Source organism: Phacochoerus africanus, chromosome 16 (assembly GCF_016906955.1).
Source record: "Phacochoerus africanus isolate WHEZ1 chromosome 16, ROS_Pafr_v1, whole genome shotgun sequence".
In the NCBI taxonomy this organism is placed as follows: Eukaryota; Metazoa; Chordata; class Mammalia; order Artiodactyla; family Suidae; genus Phacochoerus; species Phacochoerus africanus.
In genome coordinates, this window is record NC_062559.1 from 36,859,952 (window position 1) to 36,874,156 (window position 14,205).

Below are 14,205 nucleotides of genomic sequence, written 5' to 3' on the forward strand. Positions count from 1 at the left end.
TTTATCATAGACAACACAAAACTTAATTTTTGGAATCACTTTTTTTCTTCGATTTTTGCAGAAGCAGCCAACAAGTATATTGCTACTTTGTCATATTAACAGCTTGATAATGAAATTAGTGTAGAGGGGCTAGGTCTTAGATTCTAGCCAGCTGTAATTTTATTATTAAAATGCACTGTGGGTTCTCTTGTCTGGTATGGAATAAATACGCAGTAAATTTTTACCAAATGAAAACCTATCAAGAAGACTTTTGAAATGGCTTTACCTGTGGAGGCTTCCTTCAGCTTGAGTACCGACAGTCTTATGATGGATCTCTCATTTACTGTTGGATTATAGGCTACCTCAGGAAGCTTACTTTTGTCATTCTGGAGCAAATGATTTAAAGGAAAAAAAAGACTGAGACCTTGTGTGCACTTAGGGCTTCATAAAGCATATAATACAGGCTTTCTACATTTTCAAAAGTAGAATTCCGTGGAAACTTCACTTTTTATGATCTTGATACTATTTTATTGTTATGATCTATACTTTTTTTTCTGGTCAGATGTTTTATCTGGCTGAAGACCACTACACTATAAGATTTATATGGCATTGTGTGGATCCAAAGGACTCATTAAAATAAATTATAAAGATCCAATCAGAATTAGTTGAGTGCGAGCATGAATGTAAGAAAGGTACATTTTTAGGATTGTTGTCAAAAAAGATGTCATCAGACCAGCACATCATTGTCATTTTAACTCTTCTCTGAGGCAGATTTTGTTGTGACTCTAGAAGTGACCCATGAATGTAGAGAAGCCGACCCAGTAATTTTTTTTTCTTTTTGTCTTTTTGCCTTTTCTAGGGCCGCAGCCGTGGCATATGGAGGTTCCCAGGCTATGGGTCTAATCTGAGCTGTACCCACTGGCCTATACCACAGCCACAGCAAATCGGGATCTGAGCCGCGTCTGCGACCTACACCACAGCTCATGGCAATTCCAGACCCTTAACCCAGTGAGCAAGTCCAGGGATTGAACCTGTAACCTCATGGTTCCTAGTCAGATTTGTAAACCACTGAGCCACGACGGAACTCCATGACCCAATAATTTTATATATATTTATGTCAGTCAACAATTGTTACCTTTTTTCATGTGCTATTTGAGAGAGAGAGTACAAGTTGAATATTACTTTTTAATTTTTTTATTTTTTTCTATTTTGACCCCCCCACGGCACATGGAGTTCCCAAGGCCAAGGATCAGATGGGAGCCCCAGCTGCAACCTATGCTGCAGCTGCGACAACAATGGATCCTTTAACCCAGTGTGTTAGGGCGGGGCCGGGAGGGGGTGGTGGCGAACCTGAGTCTTATCCTAGCTCTGCTGAGACGCACCACAGTGGGAACTCTGAGCATTACTTTAAAATAGGACTGGGACTACTTGGCGCAGACTAAGTATTGCCAGGATTAGGTTTGTCTACAACCTGAGAGAACCAACGGCTTCAATGGGATAGAAGTTGGCCTCTCAAGTCATACTGGGCAGTCCTGGGCTGATCTGATTTTCCAGTGCCTTTTTCATAGGTGGGGCTGAGGATCAGCTGCTTGGGCATCACCTGGGAGCTTCTTAAAAATAGTCTCAGACTCTACCCAGACCCCCTCACCCCGATGTGCATTTTAACAAGATCTCCAGGGCATTCCTGTGAGTGATTGTGTCTGAGAAATGCTGAACTGGATTCTTGGTGCAGAAGCCTGAGGCCTCATCAGAACCCTCTGGGACACCTGATCAAATGTTCTCCAGGGTCCCATCCTAAGAGATTCTGAGTCAGTGGTTCAGGTAAACTATTTCCTTTTGATTCTGCCATGGCCCGTGGTGTTTGGAAGACCTCAGCTCCTAATATATACTCATAGGGGCCTGTGGCATCAGTGTCCTGTTCTGGCTTCTGGTGATGTCCTTTTCTCTGTGTATACCTTAATAACTTTTTAAGTATTCTTTTTATTTTAGAACAATTTCAGATTTACAGATAAATTACAGGGATTGTATAGAGAGTTTTTATATAACTGTGGCACATTTGCCAAAACTATGGTAGCTCACCGGTAACCAAACTACAGAATTTATTTGGATTTTATCAGTTTTTCCACTGATAGCCTTCTTTTGTTTCAGAATCCCATCTAGGAATACCAACTGCAATGTAATATGGTCATAGTGTTTCCTCCGTCTCCTCCAGTCTTTGATAATTTCTAAGTCATTTCCTTGCCTTTCAAGGCCTGATAGTTTGGAAAAGTAACTTCTTTTGATATAATTCTTTAAAATAAATTTTATTGAAGTATAGTTGACTTAGAAAGTTGTGTTAGTTTCAGGTGTACAGCAAAGTAAATTAGATATCCATATAATATATCTGTTCCTTTTCAGATTCTTTTTCCAATAGGTTATTACACAGAATTTAGTAGATCACCCTGTGCTATACAGTAGGCCCTTGTTACCTAACTATTTTATCTATAGTTGTATGTATATGTCTCAATCCCCTAATTTATCTCTCCGCCTCACATTTCCCCTTTGGTAACCATAAATTTGGTTTTAAAATCATTGAGTCTGTTTCTGTTTTGTAAATTCTTTTGAGTCATTTTTGGTTAGATTCCATGTAATTGTGATATAGTATGATATTTGTCTTTCTTTGTCTGACTTACTTCACTTAGTGTAGTAATCTCTAGGTCCCACCATGTTGCTGCAAATGGCATTAATTTTTTCCTTTTTTATGGCTGAGTAATATTCCATTATGCATATGTACCACATCTTCTTTATCCATTCCTCTGTGGAAGGACATTTAGGTTGCTTCCATGTCTTGGCTATTGTAAGTAGTGCTGTGATGAACATTGGGGCATGTGTATCTTTTTGAATTATGGTTTTCCTCTGGATAGATGCCCAGTGGTGGGATTGCTGGATCATATGGTAGTTTTATTTTGATATAATTTTAAATACGGAGAAATGGCAAGAACCCTTGTCTACTTTCTTTCCAGATTCACTAATTATTAATATTTTGCTTCATTTGCTGTATTGTTTTTCTCTCTGCAGTATATAGATCCCCCTTTGAATGATTTGAAGGTGATTTACACTTGATCTTAGCCAAAAGGCTGAGAAGCGATTGAGGGTGATTTAGAGGCATCATATCCCTTTAACCCTAAATCTCAGTATCCGTAAGAATAAAATCATTCTCTTACATAACCACAATCTCTTTAGAGAAACCAGAAAAGTGAACATTAGTTCAACACCTATCATTTAATTCAAAGCCCAAAGCCCACATTCAAATTGTATCAGTGTTCCCAATAAGGTCCTTTATAAGTATTTTCCTCACAGTCTGCTATCCCTCCAGGATCATGTATTACATTTCTTGTCATGTCTCTCTGGTCTCCATGGATGTGGAATGGTTCCTTCGTCTTTGTCTTTTGCGACCTTAACAGTTTTGTAAAATACAGGATGGCTTTTCTGTGGAATGACCTCCAGTTTGTGTTTCACTGATGTTTCCTCTCTATCAGACTCAAGTTTTGCATTTTTGGCAGACAGGCCAGAGAGGTGATGTTGTGTCCTCCTTGCGGCATCATATCAGGAGCCATGTGATGTTGCTGTGTCTATTCTTGGTGATGATACTGGATTTACAAGTGTAATTATTGAGGTTTGTAGAAGTTAGATGATTCGCTAGTCCGTGAGACTGTGACACAAACCCAGGAATCCAGGCCTCCCACACTCTGAACGTAGAAGTTGGCTGAGTTGTAGGCCTGAGTTGTAGGCTGAATTGAGGTCACGCCGTGTGGAGACCTCCACCACGAGAAACGCCGTCCCTTATTGCCCTGCAGCTGCTGAGGTTGGAGTGAGACTCTAGGCAGTGTTGATGTCTGGTGTCATTTCTTGATTGGGTCGGAAGTTGGCACAAGAGTTGGAAGTGTATTTGCACGAGCGAGGAAGACTTTAGCAATGATCATCACTTGGGTTTTCTCCTCATCTTCTATCTTTTTAAATAAAGGTCGCATAACCTGCCTCTCTCCCATTGCACGTTACCTTTGTTCAGAAAGCTCTTTGCCGCTTTTTAACCTGGAGAGCTACCCTGGCACTAAAACGTATTTCCGGAAGTTGGGTTGGACATTGCTGCCCCATCTCCTCTCCAAACCCTTCACTTATCTCAGCGTGTTGTCCTTGTCTATCGTCTTAAACTGGTGGTCCTCAACCTTGAGTGCCGGAGAGCCACCCAGGGAGCTTGTGAAGAATGCACATTCCCAGCCCAGCTGCAGAGATGATGATTCTGTCAGCTGAGGATGGGCCCTCAATCTGGTGTTTGGTGAACACCAAGTGAGTCCATAGAAGGGCCTTCCACATGGCATCATGCAGGGACTCATGAGAAACAGTCGTGAGCCTGCGAGTTACTTTGTCTTTGAGTACTGTTCCTCCAGTGCCTGGTAAAAAGCCCTTCCTTAATATATTTAATTCACGAATAACCGGGAGAGGGAGCTTCCTGAGTGGGGCTCAGTTCTGCTCGGCCATGCTCCAACAGGGCCCATCGGGGATGTCTTCCTGGAGTAGACTGGTTTATCTTTCTTCTACGTTTTGACGAGACATTTCTATGTTTCCACTCAGTAGGAAAAGCCCCGAGGACTCTTTTGCAAGTGGAGTTTGCTGTATCATGTGAGGCTCTTGAAAGAGCTGTCAGTGAGCTCATTTTTCTCGGCAGTGGCCTCTGCTCCCGCCTTCGCTGTCTGTGGTTGGGTTTCAAACTCGGGAGCCACTTGAGGCCCTAGGTGATGGTTATCTAGATACACGGAGCCAAAAAGGCTCCCCATCCACTCTTCGTATTCACTTACTGTATACTGCACCGCCTATTTTCCAGTCAAGGGATAGAAGCCCTGGCACTTTGACATGAGGCGTCTGCTGAGAGCAGCGTGGCCTAACAGATGCAGTCCTGGCACTGAGACGTTTCAACCTGGGTGTGTGCCCTGGAGCCCACCTTACTGTCAGGGTCCAGTTAGCCTCTTTGAGCCTCAGCGCCTTTGACTTGCCAAGTCAAGATAAAATTTTGCCACTTGTATGATTGTCGTGAAGATGAAAGAAACGATATGAAAAGAATGTAGGACACGGCCCGGTTCAGAGTGAATTACTCAGTAAAGGCAGGCATTGTTGTTGCTAGTTGAAGCAAGTTCTCATCAAATTGGAAAATGAGAGGCTCTGATTTTCCTTTTGACCTGCCCTTCCACCCTGGACAATTTCCCACCTTTCCCCTTCTTTCTCTGCCTAACTTGGTAAATGTTGAGGACGGAGAGAAAATTAAAGGACAGGTGTGAGGGAGGCATCGCCTAGTAATATAAGAGCATGCTAACTGGATATGCAGCCAATTCATGCTATGGAATATTCACTGGCTCCTTAGTACTCCCTTATGATATTTTCTTCCATCTCTTGACCACACACCAATATTCTGGGAAGCAGCTTCTGTGTTCCCTGCACGTGCTCTTCAGTCCTACCGTTTCTCCTGCCTTGCCCTGCCCCGATGTGCTTTTCAAGGAGTCTGCTGAAGCCAGCAAGCCACTGCTCCTATCTGGGTCTCAGAAGTTCTCTGCTTACGTATTTGCACACCTCCACAAACCACTCAATGCTTTTGTCTCCTATCATGCTGTCTTCCTTTTCCACTGCCGGCAGAGGAGGAAGAGGTGTCCCCTCTCTCTTTCCAAGGCATTCCAACCCCTATCTCTTTGGCTCTACCTGTGTTTTAACTTGTCCTTTCTCCTTTTCTGGGGCTTGTGCCCCCATCAATATCCTCTTCATTTGTTCTTCTTTCCTCTGCTTTCAACAGGAAGCTCTTCTGTACCTACATGGAAAAATTCTCCTCTTGACCTAGTAATCCTCTTGCTAGTATGTAATTTACTTTCTGTCTTTCCATTCCAAGCCGATTTAAGTGTTGTCGGTATGTGTCATCTGTGTTGCTTTGGTATCTACATAATCTTAGGATGTATAACAATTTTCCTTTCCTTGGTGCTGCCCCCTCTTTGATGGCACCAGTGCCTTCCTGTTTGCTAAATCAAGTGGTCTTCCCTCTGCCTCGGTTGGCCTTGCCCTCTCGGTAACACTTGGCAGAGCTTCTCATTCACATCTTGTTAAAACCCTCCACTCCCTTCCTTAAGCTTCAGTTCTGAGATTCTCCCTCTTTATCTGATTAGTCTTCATGGGCTTCCTTCATGGTTCCATGTCATTCTCCTTCTTTCTAACTCTGTCACAACCTCAATGCTTAGCCCTCTGGTCTGTGTGTTCGTCAGTGACTCTCAGATTCCATGTTCTGTTCCATGTCTTTAAGTATAATTTCTATCTGAGTAATACCAGCTCTGGTCACCAACCTCTCCTCGGGCTGGTCATCCATTCATCTCTCTGTTTATTGGATATATTATTTCCCTGTATAAACCTTCAGTTGTCTGCAGAATATAAGCAAATGGTCAATAAAACTGCTCAAATGTGAACCTAAAGAAGGGGGATCTGATAGGTCCTCACCAACTTTTGGAAGTTATTTCATGTAGAAGAGGGATCATTAGATGTATTTATGACCCCACGTGTACAAACTCCATTCTCTCCATACAAGGAGATAGGTCTCATCTCTAATCAAGAAAAGCCAGCCTGGGCCATCTTGGCAGGTGGTGGTGGTGGTGGGGGGGCATCATCCCTCTTACGTGTGCGTCAATCACTTGAGTAGGCAGTTATGCTTTCAGTTCAGGCCCGGAAAGGATAATGGGAAGAGATGCATGATTTTCAGCCTTAGTTCTGCAGAGCTTTCTCAAGTGGTTCCAGGACGAGGGTGTGTGCAATGGGCTGCCAGGCTCTCCATGCTCACTCTGGCCACAGCAGCTGTTATTGACTTGTTTTCATGTTTGGATGCTTTGGAGAAAGATTTTGTTTGAAGATAGCATACCACGATTAAAAAAAAAAAAAAAAAAGCCAAGAACAATTCCTGAGTTTTCCAGTAACCCTGAGACTCGAATCAGATTCCTTAGCTTGCCCTCTTGTCCTTCCATGATTTCCCTTTGCATTATCCCAGGTCCAAGGTATCTGCAGGTGCGTGTGTGTAATTCTCAGGTGCCCTCTTGTTTGTAGAAGCTGCCCATTTAGAAGTGTGACCTGCACATTTATGCACTTTTTTGTCTCATCTCGTGTAGTTTCTTTTTCTTGTTTTTGGCTGTGTTCACAGTTCACGGTGGTGGCTTGTGGAAATTCCCAGGCCAGGGATCGAGACTGAGCCACAGCAGTGACAACACTGAGTCCTTAACTGCTAGGTCACCAGGGAACGGCTTATGTAGTTTCTTTCTTATCACCAGCCTGCTCGCATCCCTCCTGCCCTCTCTTCCCCCCTCCACTGCTCTCCCTCCTGGCTTTTGCACTGCCGAGAGCCTCCTTTCTGCTCCTGTCTTTTTGGATTATGCTATAATGCAGTGCTTTCTCCACCCCTCTCATTTCTTATACCATTTTCTTTGCCCGCAGCTTTTGTTTACCGTTAATATAACCTGCATCTGATGCTATTTCCTTTTTTTTTTTTTTTTAACGTGCCCACGTCTGTTGAAGTGGACTGCGAGCTCCTGGTGGCCAGCCAGATTGTACCTGCATTTGTACCCTGTGCTCCATCACACTGATCTCCGTTTCTGTGGGCTTACTTTTGGCTTGAAGTGTGAGGAGTAAAGATGAGAATAAAACATTGGTGTTCTCCATCCTCCCAACAGAAAAACCTGCAAGAGCAAGCCCTCCCCGTACATGGCTGTGGATTTTATTTTTCTAAAAGAAACATAGAGGCATGTGTTTTTAGGCAAGTGTATGCAAAATGATTGCCTTCAGCATTCCCTCAGCTATCCTATTTCTGTAGTATATTTAAGATATAATTCAATATGCATAAATTTGATTTACCCAAGCCCTTTTTTAAAGCTCGCTTATTGCCGAAAGCGCGTGGAGGTTTTTGTGCTCAACAGAGGAGATATACTCATTCTGTAGGTAATAACAATAGTAGCAGTAGCAGTAGTAATAGCATGCGCCGTCTAATCAGCACCTATTGCGTGCCAGGCAGTGTGTTAAGTGCCCTGCACGGAGTATTCTGTCCCCTTACTACAGCCTTATGAGGCAGGCTCTAGACTTCCTACCTAGTTCATAATTGTTCAGAAGTTCACTGAGTTGCCTCAGATCACACAGTTAGGAAGTTATTGATTTGAATCCAGCACTGGATGACATGAAAACCCAGGCAGTTTCACCGAAATCATAAATCTGATTGCTAGTTCTTTTTTTTTTTTTGAGTATTTCATTGAGGTATAATTGACCCATTATGAGAACAATTAAGTTCTACTCTCTTGGCAAATTTCAATCATGCAATACAGTATTATCATCTACATCCCCCTTGCTTTATATTAGATCCTCGGGCCTTGTTCATCTTAGAGCTGAAAGTTCGTACCCTTTGATCAACCTTCCATGTTGCCCCCATCGTCAGCCTCTGGCAACCGCTTTCCTACTCTCTGTTTCTATGAATTTGATTTTTCTTCAGTAGATTCCACATGTAACTGGTAGTAGGTGGTATTTTTCTTTCTTTGGCTTAGTTCATGTGTTTGGTAGTTCTCTTTGGGTCTCTCCGTCTCTTAATGGCTCAGTTCAGGGGTTCCCGCCAGTAACACCAGCTTGGTTTGAACAGACACCTACACCACTGCCAGCTTGCCTGCTCCACCCACGAGCAACGTCACTTCCAGGGAGATGCTGTACTGTGACAGGTCAAGACCGCCTCTCCTTAAACATTAGGGAAAAATATGGCGAGTGGTCTGGGTGCCCACCTGGAATGAGACAGAGCCTAAAAAGGCTGGTTTCTTTGGGGCTGGACCCTGGGAGAGGCAGGCTGACCTGGAGCTTCTGAGCATGGGCTTTGGGCAGACTTCTTTGGACTCTGAATCTGGGCTGTCACTAAGTGCTGTGTGACTGGGGACAAGCCTTCTGCTTTGTAAGGAAGAATTGTCAATATTCACACATGCGTCCTGGTGCTGTGGAGTTAGGTGAGATAACCCCTCAGCACTCTGCTTAATAAGGATAAGCATTAGGAGCCAATTATGATTTGTTTTAAAGAGTGGTACATAGCATAGAACAAGTTTCTTATGTTTCAAGTGGGACTGGAACCAATAATGCAAACTTTTCCTTAAAGGCATTAAAGCTAACTCTTCAGCCTGAAAACCCATAATTCCCAAGACATTTAAATATTGAGAGCCTAGTCAACTAAAATGACAGTCGAGCTCCAAATAGAGTTTGAAATTCAGATACAGTCACATAGAATGCACAATGTGAGTGTATGTAATACCAATGAACGGTACTCTTAAAAACAGTTGTGATTGATTGTAATTTTAATGTTCTGTGTATTTTACTACCTAATAATAATAACAATAAAAAAGATCCCACAGGATCAAGAAAACGAGACTGAATTTCTGGAAAGCGAGGTTCCACCCTTTCACTGCAGGACTGAAAAGTCATGTGATTTTCCTCGACTGTTCTTTCCTGAATGGTTGGATTACATCAGGATTTCTCAACCTCAGCATTACTGACATTTTGAACTAGATAATTCTTAGTTTTGAGGGCTGTCCTGTACATCGTAAGATTTTTGCAGCATCCTGGCCTTTACCCACTAGATGCCAGTGGCACCCCTCCCCCAAGTGTGACAACCAAAAAATGTCTGTAGACATGGCCAGTGTCTCCCTGGGTGGTGGACACATTTCCCCTGTTGAGAATGAATTAAATTGGTGGCTCCCAGGCCTGGTTCTGCATCAGAATCACATATGAAACATATTGGACGTACGGAGAGGATGATTCGTAGGTGTTATTCAAGGCCTGGGGATTCCTGTTTTTTCAAGCTCCATGTTCATGCGGATGCCCTTGGATCCAGACTTAGAAATCAGCGTCATGGAGTTTGTGTTGTGGCTCAGTGGTAACAAACCATGCTAGTATCCATGAGGATGAGGGTTTGATTCCGGGCCTCAATTGGAGGGTTAAATATCTGGTGTTGCAGTGAGCTCTGGTGTACATTGCAGATGTGGCTTGGATCTGGTGTTGCTGTGGCTGTGCCGTAGGCTGACACCTGCAGCTCTGATTCGACCCCTAGCCTAGACAGCATATGATTTCAGTATGCTGCAGGTACAGCCCTAAAAAGAACCCCCCCCCACCCCCCGCAAAAAAAAAATCAGTGTTGTGAGGTCCTCTAAATTTCTGGCTCAATCTGCTGGTGGTACTTCTGGCTCCCACACTAATATTTAGGGAGCACCTCAATGCTTCCATTCAGTAAAATGGCCCTAATACTTATTCTTTGCCTTTTCTTAGTTGCCAGAGCTTCTTGGGAAGCTCGAACGTAAGTAATACCTTCAAGAGCTTCTTTGGTTCCACTTAAGAAACGTGTGCTAGAGCCTGTGTGATGTTGCACTGCTGCCTTTTGTGCTGTCATAATCAGGGAGAGTGATGCGGGGACAGGAATTGTCATCGCTCATCTGATCTGTGCAGCTGTTGGATTTGGGAGTGTTACAGCTATTTCTTAAACTTCCTTTAATATAAAGTGCTGGGTGCTTCCCTTTCTGGTTTTAGCTCTCTCTCCTCGTATGTGAGAGTGTTGAACCTCCTAAAATCCTAGCGTTTGCCATGCTTTGGATAGGAAAAACAGAAAACATATGTCTCCCCGCAGCAGAGAACCCAGTTTAATGGCACAAGAATGAGCTCTCGCATTCTGCTTTTTCTTCTGAAAATGAACTGCAGATTTCAGTTTGCTTTCTAGGTAGGCGGGGTGGTGTTCTTCTCCCTTCGACTTCCCTCCCCCAACTCTGTCACTAAGAGCAGATTGGGTAACTCAGGACACAGCCTTTTATCAACCATGTTTCCTTGAGACCGGGTGACTCAGACGGCTCCCCTTTCTAGAGCCTTGTGTGTGTCACACTTTGTACTTCATTTTCCTGTAAGGTCACCTGGCAGTTTGCGGTGGGGTAAATGCATGTGTTGATTTTAGCTTTAAGAAGGACTCCAGAAACTCATGTTTTGTTCTAGAGAAGGAGAGCTTGTACTTTACCTCTAGGGGTATGTAGACGTGTGCAGTGTGTGAAGACCTCTGAGGGAATAAAAGCGGCCTCTGGGAAAGAAAATACATGCTTTTCTAGTTTCTTTCTTTCTAGAAATCCCATCAGCTGCACTTTTGGGTGCTGTCAGTCAATGGCACCAACACGGTGCTGGACAACCTTGCCCCCACTGCCCAAAGCCTCTCAAACAGCAAATCCTGGGGAGTTTACCTCCTAAATGGTTCTTGAGTCTGTCCACCTTTTTTTTCCATTCTCACTGCCACTGCTCTCATTTGCCTTCACTAGGTGACTTCAGCAGCACTGCGGCTGGCCTCCTCTTCACCACTCTTAGTTCCCCGCCAACGCATTCTCCCAAGCCTCGTTTTCTTCAGTGGCTCCCCTGCTGCACTCGGAATAAAATCCAGCCATCCTTGCTGTGGTTACTAGGGCCCTCCTATCCCCAGGTCTTGCCTATATCACTAGCTTTGCTTAGAGTCACTATGGCTTCCCCCAAACCCATCTATCTTGGGTCTCACTGTAGGTGACTTTCTTCTTTTCACGAAGGCACACTTCTCTGAGTCTTTACAGATGTGATTTTCTTTACCAGGAAATTCCCACCCCTTGGCTTGTCTAACTCCTATTCACCCTCTATCCCAGATGAAATGTAGGCTTCTTAGGAGTCCTTTCTGACTCCTCAGGTCAGATGAAGGCTCTTGTTCTGTGCAATTGTAACATTCGATATGGCTCCATTAATTCACTGTGTGATGATCTACATGGGCCAAGTGTGTTCCCCTTGCCTACTATAGGGCCTGATAGGTGGTAAAGTCATAATAATAAGAGCAGAGGAAATACGTGATGTTTGTACCTTTTCTGGCTAATGATGCAATTAAATATAATTATGAAAGGAGAGGCTCTGGTGAGAAGAACTTTCCTTCCCTTGTTCCCACCTTGCATTCTAAATATATTATTAGACCTTATGAATTGACTTTATGAAGATCTATTTTTGCCCTTCCATCAAAATTATCCATAATCATAAGATAGCCAAATGGCTTTGAGATAAGCAATATCAATTTTCAAAATGAGTACAGATGGATCGTTACTCTGGGACAAATTTGTAGTGATCCGTTAGCAGATTTGTTAGCATTCATCAGCATCATCACCCTCAGATGCTCATAATTTCCACTGTCACCTCTTTCTTGACCTCCTAACCCATATAAATAAATACCTATCTGCTTATTTGTCTTGCTCATCTAGATGTCCCTTGAACCTCAAACTTAACATATTCAAAACACTCCTCATTTTTCCTTCTACTTCCAAACCTGTGCAGTTCTGCTTTTCTTTATATTTTCCTTTTCTTGATGGCACATGAACATATACTCAGTTTACTGTAGCTGAAACTACCTCTTCCTAGACTCTTCTCTCTCCTTCAGCTTTTCCATCTAGTTAATTACCTCAGAAAACTTGTCTGCATCTTGTTCTTCATTATCACACTTCCTGCTACTGCTCTAGCTGATCCTGTTCTTTCTGGTCAATGTGCAGAAATAGAGATCAAGGGAGGACTTAAAAGTAAGTGTGTCAGATATCCTCAAAGGAAGTCTTTTAGAAAAGAGGGAATAATATCTACACAAACAGGAAATTATGCACATAAAGTAGGTAGATATAAGTTGAGAATAGACAGATATGAGAAAGAACCAATTAGAAATCTCAGAAATGAAAAAAGCACATACAGTAAATAAAATGTAAAAAAAAAAAAAACCTACAACAGGAAAAAACAATAAAATAAACAGAGTAACTCTGTAGTGGATTTGGCTAAAGAGAGAATCAAAAACTTAGAGGGTGAAAATGAGGAATTCATCTAGAACAGAGCCTAAAAGATAAAATAATGGAAAAATATGAATGTGAAGTTTTGTTGAAAGGACAAATTAAGATGTTCCATTCTGTCTAATTGGCAGTCCTGTCAATAAAGAATGGAAGGAATGGTGGAGAGTCAATTATTTGAGGAGGTCCTGGCTGATATGTTATACCTCTCTGGAATTGAAAGAAATTCCACAGGGGCTCTAGATTTGGCTGGTTGGCTGAGTAGAGGCTCTGCCATGAGAAGCTCTATGGACTTGATATTCTGTCCAAGAGTCATGGGAAAAGGGAAGGAGGAGTGATATCGTATGATTTGTACTTTTAGAGGGTCACAATCTGAGAACTGTTTTGTGAGAGGTAAAATGAAGGAAGAGAGATTAATTAGACAGTTCTTGCAGTAGCCCAGGCAAGAAATGATTTTGCCATGGCTTAGGATAGTGACAGCAGAGACAGAAAGAAGTGAGACATACGTCTTATCAAGACACATGAGAAGATTAACTTGACAGATAATTGGCGATTGATTATAGATAGAAAGGTAAAGGAGAGTGAAATGTTGAGGATGATAATGAGGTTTCTTGTGAAATGGTGACAGCTACCAAGATGGAAAACACTCATGGAGGAACATGTAGGTGGACTCACATTCTTCATGGAACCCTTACAAATGGGTACAGGAAAATAAGACCTCTTTTCAGAGTTCCTTTGGGTTTTGATACACTGGTCAACTTGACCATCTAACTGGCCTCTGGTGTGATCACCTTCATTAGAACATGCACACTTGATTATGTCACTTTTCTGCTTAAAAACCTGTGATGGGTCTAAATCATCCAGGGTGGTTTATGAGACTTGGACATTGTTTGCCTCCAGCTTGCCTTTCCAGCCACTTTCTCTCATATGACATGCATGCACGTCAGCTCCTCCATATGCAGTACCAACATCCACTTACCATGCCTTGAACCAAAAGGGCCCTAAACAATCCAAATAGAAACTATTTTTAATGCTTCTCTGTACCTACAGGCAGAATAAAGAAGGTTTAGAGAGTCACCTCTGAGGTTGACTCGGCAGAAGTGAAGAACAAACAACAACGTGAAGGAGAGGGAAGGTATAATGTTATCGCAAGGTTATGTTCTGGCCAATTAGAAAAAAGATGAGTAGAAGTGGAAAATTGGAAAAGAGAACTTTGGACTAAGACTTGACTTTGAGGTTATGGAAGGATACACATTAAGTTAAAATGGCCTGAGACAGAAGGGAGCTACAGAGAAGTCAGAGCTGGAGGTGTTGATTTGAGCATCAAAAGTGAGAAGATAGCTGGAGCAGAGAG

At 42.8% G+C, this 14,205-nt stretch overlaps 1 protein-coding gene across 4 annotated transcripts in view; it reads left to right on the forward strand.

The window, feature by feature from the left end:
• Positions 1-14,205, forward strand: part of ELMO1 (engulfment and cell motility 1) — a 561,177-nt gene that overhangs the window by 112,606 nt on the left and 434,366 nt on the right. The gene's annotated exons all lie outside the window — the stretch shown is intronic.